This window comes from Phascolarctos cinereus, unplaced genomic scaffold (genome assembly GCF_003287225.1).
Source record: "Phascolarctos cinereus isolate Bilbo 61053 unplaced genomic scaffold, phaCin_HiC Scaffold_4;HRSCAF=312, whole genome shotgun sequence".
Classification (NCBI taxonomy): domain Eukaryota; kingdom Metazoa; phylum Chordata; class Mammalia; order Diprotodontia; family Phascolarctidae; genus Phascolarctos; species Phascolarctos cinereus.
Window position 1 is genome coordinate 343702853 of NW_027555847.1, and position 9700 is coordinate 343712552.

The following is a 9700-nucleotide window of genomic DNA, read 5'->3' on the forward strand; positions in this document are numbered from 1 at the left end:
AATATTTTTTCTCCTCCTTAAAATGGCATCCATCTACCCATCTGCCCCATCACTTAAAAAAGGTAACATTCTGGCAGATCCCTCATACTCAGTCATATTTGCCTGCTTATAAATCTTGGTCAGCTGCATCTAATTAAGTACTTGATTATATTATTGTGACTTCCAGGATATTTCTCAGATCCATCTTTTTTTCATTTCATTCTCATCACCAAAAAAAAAAAATAGCAGTAGTTTGTACCTGCTTGGCACTTGACGGTTTGCAAAGGTCCTTTAGATAAAGGATTTCACTTGATCCTCAGACACAACCTTTCAAGTAAATTAGGCAATAAGTTTTTATTCTCATTTTGCAGATAAGGAAACTGAGGTGACTTGCTCAAGATTACAGTGCTGGAGAGCTGTGAGTTGAAATGAGTGTTTCTGAATTCAGGACATCTAATCACAGTCCCATTGCTTTATTTACGGTATCATGGCTTTCTTCTCAAGATACTGTTCCTAAAAGGAAAAACATACAATAAAGAGAATGGATTCTTAACTTGGATTCTGTGAACAGATTTCAGAGGGATCAATTTATTCCCTTTGTAATCCTATTAATTTTATATTGTGCATTAAAAAAAATCACCATTCTGATGAAGAGATCCATAATAAAAAAAAAAGTTTAAGAATGTCTTGGCTAGAGCATTTGTATTTAAAATAATATTGATACCTCTTATCTCCTCTAGAGACCCCTAGAGGAAAGAAACTGCAATTTTCCATATTCTGAAAAATCAGGTAGTTGTCAGTTAAATTCCATTATAACCATAATTAATATTTGCACAGAAATTCAGAAGCAAAATACTTTCCTCATAATCACACTAGAGTTAGGTAGTAAAAATGAGGAAATTAAGTATAAAATGGTAGTGTGATATAATGGGAAGTATAAATTAGGAAAGACTCAAGACTGAATACTGTCCTACACACTACACAGTTGTGTGATCATAGTTAAGTTATATAAACTCTCTAAACCTCAGTTTCCTAATAGTTAAAATGGAATAATAATACTTACAACATAACATCACAGTGGTTAATCTAAAACTCAACTGAGATAATATATGTAAAATGCTATATATTTAAGTTATTAGGTGACCTGCTAAAGAAAAAAACAGCAACAACCAGTAGGGAGTTAGGATTTGAATTCAGGTTTTCTAATCCCAAGTATAACAATTCATTCTACTCCAAGGTCCACTTAATAAGAGTTTACTGACTGGACTGATAAGGCACAAAACATGATTAAAGACAGACTCTTTAAAAACCTGTGGGAGTATAATGCTAATTTAGGACACTATATTTCTTCGAGCAATAAAGTGCTCCCATAATCCATTAAAAATCCAAGTTACATTAGTATATAGCAGATGCTTCTCTTACCTTATAGAGAGTATATCAGTTTCCCACAAACATTCATAATGTTTACACAACTAAAGGTGCTCCATAACAGGACCGAAAAAATCTGGCAAGTAAAGTTCACTGCAGGAGAACCAGCATACCACAGCGGATGCATATTTCCTGTTACATGACTTGACTATATAGCCAATTTTCACAGAGAAGGCAAACCCATCCCTCCCACCCCAAATCCTGTCCTAATTTGACTATTTACACTGATCCTAAGTAGAAACTGGGAAAGAACAGTCTCCGGTATTAGAAGTGGAAAGAAGACTGCAATTATTTTTTGTTCCAGAAGTACCATCACCAACAAAGAAAATATTTACAAAACAACTTCCAAGCCCTCATCTGCTAAAACTGTGATCATGTTTGACAATATCTTCGACATTCCATTGCTACCTAGAATTAAAGATTAGAGCCAGAAGGGACCTAAAACATCTTCTAACCCAATGTATTGATGTTAGAGAAAGAGAGGGCTGAGGCCCAACTACCTGTAAGAGACTTGCCCCCAATCACAATCGACAATAGTAATAGTAGTAGTAGTAGTAGTAGTAGTAGTAGTAGTAGTAGTAGTAGTAGTAGTAGTAGTAGCAGCAGCAGCAGCAGCAGCAGCAGCAGCAGCTAGCACACACAGATTTTAAAGTTTGAAAAAGCTCTTAGCAAGTGTTATCTCATTTTGTTCTCAAAATAATCCTAAGAAGTAGACATTATTATCATTTCCATTTTACAGTTAAGGAAATTGACATGGACAGAAGTTATTTGACTTGCTCAGGGTCACACAGCTGACAAGTATCTTGAGGCTAGATTTGAATTCATGTCTTCCTGACTCCAGACCCAGCAGTGCTCTCACCACTGTGCTACTTAGCAAGCATCGAAGGTGGGATTTGTACTCAGGTCCTCTGAAACCAGAGTCTATGTTCACTCTGCTGTAGAACTTAAGGTCAAGTTCTTTCCCCACTGGAGTCACCAAAGGAAAATACTCATCTTGATGCCTTTGATTTCTTGGTGTTTTGTTTTTTAAAATGATCCTAAGGAAAAGGCAAGAGAACTGGGAGCTGGGCTGTCAAACAGGTACAGAGTTCATTTACATGATGGCTCTGCTAGCCCTCATGCATAACTAATGACTGTAAAGTGCTTCACAAATAGAAAAGTGTTATGTCACTGCTAAAATAACCATTATGCACCTCCTGCTCTCAAACAGGTTGACATATCACTCTTCTACTGATGATCACTGAGCCATCTTTAGTAAAGACCTGGACACTCAAAGCATAACTAGTTTGTGTTGCTTTCTAAGTTCTAACTCTGGTAAATATATAAATCATGCAAGGAAATGGCCTCTCAGCTGTGCAAATCTAAGGCCAAGGTTGCAGATTTCATCCCAAGACCAGCCACTTAGCCTAGCAAAGAGAAAACTCTGCCCCAGAGCCAAGGGCTACACTCTGAATCCCAGCCAACCTGCTTACAAATGCATACATTTGGTCATGAGGAAAACGGGGAAGTGTGGCTAGCTCCTTAAAATCCATCAGCACTGTTTAAAACAACAAGGATAACAATAACAAAAACCCAACATAACAGTAGGTCAGGAGGAACAATTTCCCTATAGAAAGAGTAGATACAGAACTGGTATGAAAGTCATAGTAGCATTTCCCTACACTATATCCATCAAGGAAACTATTCCTATTCTACCTTTATGACAACTATTGGTTTTCTAGTGGCTGTTAATGTAGTCCTCTCTCTCCCCCACCTTTGCCAACTGTGAGAAATATAAAATTAATTGTAAAGCTGTGTTTATTTTTTATTCATTATTTTTCAGCATCAATTCCAAACAGTGTACTCCTATGTATTTCTTTTCAAATTGTGTTGGGTTCACCTGTAAGACTGATTTTGGTCTGGGACTAAATGATGAGGAAATTCGCCCTGTGAACATGATATGTGATGATGCATTCAAGGGATAGCTACAGCTGGTTATATTGTTTAAAACTCCTTCTGCAAGAGTAGTTCCCATTAACACTAATGGGAGAGATAAGTCCCTATTGACGAGACAATAGAACTGAAGGGTAAGTTTATTGGCCATAGAGTGTCCTTAATACATGTCTGCAACTCCTAGTGACCAAAATGGAAATTCAGGCACAACTAGAAAGCAATGACATATCTCCCTAACTTTAAAAGCCCTCAATGTTAAAACAAAATTTGAGGCATGCCAAGGTACCTGGATGAACTAATAAGATTTTAAGCATTTTTCATCACAAATTTTGGATAGTCACTGAGGATAGTGTTTGATTGACTTCAGGCCTTAAATAATATTTGTAAAATAGTAGGAATAGTAGCAGTACCTGTGTTTTTCACTTTCTAATTTTTTTTTATAAATTAGCTTCTAATTGTTAGTATATGAATGTATAAAGCATCATTTTTAATGCATCCAATTTTATGATTTAAAAAGCCAGCTCTTTTAAAATTTATTTTCCTGTTTTTGTTTTATTTGAGGTATTTCTTTTTAAGGAATAATTTCAACTTGCATCTTAGATTGAACTGTTTACATAAAATCTATTGATATACAAACAGTACTTGGTATATAAATTAATTATATCTATTGAGAACTTCAATTCATGAAAATATTTGCTATTCAGGCTACAGTATTTTTGTTGTTGTTGTTACAAAAAAATAGAGTTTATCTTTGTAAACTGAATTTTTTTTTATGAAACAAAAATATTTCTCCTGGTTCTCCTTTTCATTCAAAATCAAGTACAAATCCTCTAATTAAAAAGGGGAAATATAAAATAATTCTACTTTTAAAAGTTCCTTACCTTACTAAATAATCAGTGAATTTTGAGACAAATAATTGTTTGCAAGGGAGGGCCAACTGTTTAAGCAGAGAAAATAAAAATTAATACAAGTTAAAATTATAAAAGGATCAACTTACATAAGTGAAAGTGTACTGTGGAAACTATGTGAAATAATATATTGTGAATTACTATGAACTATTTCTACTGAACACTTTGAGCCAAACTTTGTTTTGAATTACAGAACTTTAGGAAAAGTTATCCTTTGTAGAAATACTAAATTGTACTGGGGGGGGTGAAGAAAAAAGGCTTCTAGGCCTTTTAAAGTTAATTCCCACCATATTTTACTTTATCATGTTCAGCAGCCTGTCTAGTTATTATCTCAATATACCTGCTAAGTTTAACACGTTTCAAACAACACATTGTATTTGTGACAGGTCAAAATAAACAGCCACTCTTACCCATGAGAAAAAGGGAAGGAAAATCAGGGCCCAAATTACAGTGAAGGATTCCTTTCTGGGAAAGGAACTCCCCACAAGAATCTTTGGGGTTTTTTTTTAATTCTGAAACAGGGGTAAGGTCAAAGAGAGGGGGGAGACAGAGGTGTGTAACTAAGAATATAGGTGATGTCATATTCGAGAGCACAAGTGATACATTAAATTCAAAGCCAAAGAGATCTTCTTACATTTTGAGGATTAATTTTCATCTATAAAAGAGGAAATAATGAATAATACTCTACCTATGGCTCACAAGTTTGTTGTTAAGTTCAAATGAGATGAACATATGAAAAATATTTTGCATACTCTAAAGTATTATGGAGAAAGAGTTATAATTATTCTCAAATAGTTATCTCATCAGCCAACATAATCATATAAATAATAAAATAAATGTATAGTCATATAGAATATATTACTAAATAGAAACTCAGTGTGACAAGTTTTTTTCCCCCCTTTTGGAAGGATGAGGGTAGAATGACTCTTAGGAATACGTGGCCCAAATACCAGTCATTCCAAATTTGCACACTACAAATTTGTGTTCTCAGCAGCAAAGTGTTTTGTTTTGTTCTGTTTTGTCATGGGGGGGGAGGTGGAGAGCTGCGGAAGGAGGCGGGATTTCGGTAGGGAAGCTGAAGATTACATCGTTATGTATTGTCTCTACTGAGTACCCTGCACAAAGAACAGGGAAGGATGAAAAGTATATATAGGGAAGGGTGTCCTCTGTGCAAACCAGCACATCGCAACCTGAGGTCTGCCACCGCAACCCAATGACACTCTTCCCTTCCTACAGCCGAAAATGTTGCTTAATTACTGAACTAAATACTTTTATCGATTATTCCGCGTCGGGGACTGGGAGGAACCTACAATCCCCTCGAGCCTGAAGTGGGGTAGTAAAGAAACGCAATTTTCAGATAACAAAAGAAGATGCGTCACACACCCTCCGAACGCAGAGCTTCCTCCGTCCTTTCTGCTCCATTTCCACCCCTTCCACCCCCAAAAAAACCGCTTGCTTTAATGGGTACCTAATAAAGAAAAGTGAAGCAATTAGTCTTTCTCCCCAAACTCCAAGAATGCAGGTCGGGGAACACGGGAAGTGGGGGTGCGGTCTCTTCTCAGCTGAAACTAGGGGCTCTGCCCAGTTTAAAATGGCCACGAAAATCCCCCAGAGGGTCTCTCTGACACCCAATTTCTGGGATCTGGAAGGGCGTGGGGAGCGGCCATTGACCGTCCGGTATGCTTAGCTAAAAAAGACAAGTGAATGTTTTGAAACATTCACCATTAAAACAATAAAGTGAGCTAAGGAAGCCTCCAGGTGGTGTATTTGTTGTTCTGTCTGCGAGGTGGAGTAGCTGCTGGTCTGGCAGATCCTGGAGCTGCTGTGGGCATTAAGAAAGCCTCTTTCCACTGATCCCAAAGCAAGATAAGGAGCCGCCTAGCCACCAGCTTTGTCTAGACTTCGGACCTCACAAGTCAAACGAGTTGTTTGGATTAGTCTTCAAGATCTACCAACCTGATCAGTCCTCGAAAGTACAGGACACAGTAACACCCTATTTTCCTCTTTTCAGGGCCATGATTATTACTTCTCCAAAGGCTAAAGGACTGACTAAACCCCGGGAACCAGCTTAGGAGCTGGTTTGGCCACGGTCCATTCCCGGTGCCTCCCTCAGCTTCCCTCCCCCCCATCCTCCCCCGGGGGGACAGAAGATCTTTCTGTCCTGTTTGCTTTGTCTTCGTAAATCTATCCGAGAGAAGCCAGACTAGAAGTGTGTGTGTGTGTGTGTGTGTGTGTGTGTGTGTGTGTGTGGAGAGAGAGAGAGAGAGAGAGAGAGAGAGAGAGAGAGAGAGAGAGAGAGAGAGAGAGAGAGAGAGTTGGAGGAGGGAATATCTCGTCCAATGCAGACCGTTTTGCCCAACAAGTAGCAAAACAGTCCCAGCCTGGACACACAAACCAACTTAAACTGAAGCTGGCGGAGGTGGGAAGGAGGGAGACAAGCATTTCTTGCAACTGAAGAGAATCTGCAGCTTTTACCATCTGCCACCACCACCACCACAGCAAAAAACCAATCGTCTGAATCCCTTATTTCAAAAACGAGACACTACTTAGAATTACGTCCTATTTGATGGGTCACAAAGGATTTGTCAGCTAAAATAATACGGCAGCTCCCTGATGCTACTTCGAAGAAACTGGTTTCTCTGAACGTGGAGAAACTAGCTGGCTTCTCAAAATGAACTGGGAAGGGGCGGGGAGGAGGGGGGCACCGAGGACCCTATAAAAACCAAAGGATGGGATAGCACACAATGGCCAGAGCAAACATTGAGTCTAGCCTTCCGCCCCGCCCCACCCCCTTCTCTCCCCGTGAACCAGCTCTTCTGTCTACACTTCAGAAGTCTCTGGGAGGTGCGGAGAGATCCTCCATCACAAACTGGGACATTGTTGGCTGTTAAGTTTATGTTTGTGGCGCCTGGACTCAAACAGCCATTCAGTGGCTCGCTCTCTTATCGAGAAAACAACAATCAGAAAAGATCAGTAAATAGACTCTACGGCCAGCGCCCGGTATTAACTACTTGCATCTTAGTTTAAAAAAAAAAAAAACTCCACCGCATCCTTTTCTTACTGTTGTCTGTTGTCATTATTGTTATTATTATGTTTATCATTATTATCGTTATTAGCAAAACGAATCCTTTAAGAGCTGTTCCGAGAATTTGTATTACAGGGAAGACGAAAGTATTTAAACGTAGAAGCGTCTCCCCCTCAAAAAAAAAAACAACCCATTCCCTCCCCCTCTATCACTCCAGGGCCTGACTTTCTTATTGCTTTGTGATGTAGTCTATAATTGTTGATTAGGAGAGAGGAAGCCAATAGTTGTTAATGAATAGAACTCATGCATAGATAGGGATTATAAATCTCTTCTACTGTCCTTGTAGGTGACAGGCTTAAAATTTACGTATTTGAAACTTAAATACTTACGGCTTAGATATTTGGCTTGTGTAAGGAGTGAGACTCATTTCTGACTGAAATCGACCGCGCCTCATCCACGCATCACCTTGGTGGGTATCTGGATCTCAGTTAACTGGTTAATACAAAAAGAAAGAAAAGGTTATTCAACAGAGAATAACAACATTCATATTTCTACTAAATTTTATACCTTATTTTTTAAAAAGAAAACATTCTGGTAGAAACAGGACTCGTAGATAGATGCTCGGAAACATAGTTTCTCATTTACCATAGAGATAATAGTCAAACGGAAAAGTCATAGAAGTGGGTTTCACAAGATGACTTCTAACTCAATTATTGAATTCTTATTATGATTACTACTACTACTAATTATTATTATTATTATTATTAACAGTAAAGCAGAGCATAAGCCTTCGCAATGACAATACCACCAGACTTTTCTCCCGATATCTTAAGGACTGGAACTCCCACGTGGGTTCACACATATTCACTACCTTGGGATTTTCATTGGACCTGCACTGAATTTTCAAAGGGGAGAAAACCCAACAAGAATTTAACGACTTAGCCTTCCTAATGCAAAGAACCAACATCCCCAAAAGTAGGGCAAAACCTGTCATTTATTTGCTGATAGGTAAAAAGAGGGATAATTGACTAAAGGAGTTTGTCTTTACTCTGAGACAATAGAATCTCATATGTGCGAAAGTGTCGATATAGATATTTATTACCTGAATCTATGTCTTATAGTGGGCATTCTACTGTCTCTAGTCGCATTAAATTTTAGCAACAGAAGCTGGAGGAAATGAGTCATAATGTCCAGAAGGAAGAATTCAGAGCAACTAGGGGAGGGAGGATAAAGGATAATAGTAAACAGGAGGAGTTTTATTAGAAGAGGACTCCAGGCTCTCTATCCATGTTGGTTGAACAAGGAGAAAGTGCCCCTGAATACTTAGCAGGAACCGCTGCAGAAAGCAAATGATCAAAACCCCAGAAATTCAACTGGGTTACAGATTTTGGAAAACAAATCGAAAATCCAGGTCATTCTGTTAATGATAAATAGCACAATACTAGAATACTATAGAACTATACTCCTCCTCCGTCATCATACAATACCTATAATCCAGTAAAAGAACTAAGTTCCCCTATCTTCACCCAAATCCCCCTCAAACATAGGGGAACAGACAACAGACATAAAAACACATTATATATCAAACACCCTTTCTCTATTTTCAAAAGTACATACAAGAGACAGAAGCATCACCAAGATTTGAGTCTGCCCAATTCCCTTAAACTGTTCTCTGGGCCTGCTGTACGACCCCATTGTCTCTGAATATTCCACCAAACCCCCAAATCTCAGCATCCAAGGTGGGGAGAGGAAGGGAATCTCTACCTAGCGTTATGTTTCCCACACTGGCTTCAGTGATTGGAGACTTGTCAGACATGCAGCCAATATCCACGATCAAATTGTGCAAAATGTATCTGCTTGTTCAGTCCATGAATGAGGCTAGAGGATGGAGACAAAAAGGCGTAAAAAGAGGCCACTAGAAACAGCTCCGTGGAAACCAGGCAAAAAGACTCAGGTCTGTTGGGGGGAGGAGAGGGAAACATGGTGGAAAGAAAAGGTGAGGAGGGCGGGGGATGGGCGAAAGAGAGAAAAGGACCTTCCTGGAGATGATCCGTGTAAGGCACGACAAAACTCCTGGTTTTCTGTTTTGTTTTGTTTTGTTTTTTCCCACTCATTAGAATCCTACAAGCCATTATTACCGTCGGCCATATTATTACCCCTCTGTCAAGAATTAGACACAACAATCAAGGTAATCAACGGGCCTGTCTAAGGCACTGTAACATTTTCAATACAAAGTTTGTTTTCTTTGTGCCCCGCGTTAGAGCCTGTAATTAACCCGTTATGTAGAACCAAGCCAAACAAAAGGCTAATTGAAGCTCTCTTCCCTCCTAGAAGCAGGTTTAGAGGCTGTGGAAGCTACTTTAGAGAGGTAGGGGGCTAACACCACCTAGACCGAAGCGTCTTTAGCCCCCACCCCCACCCGCACCTC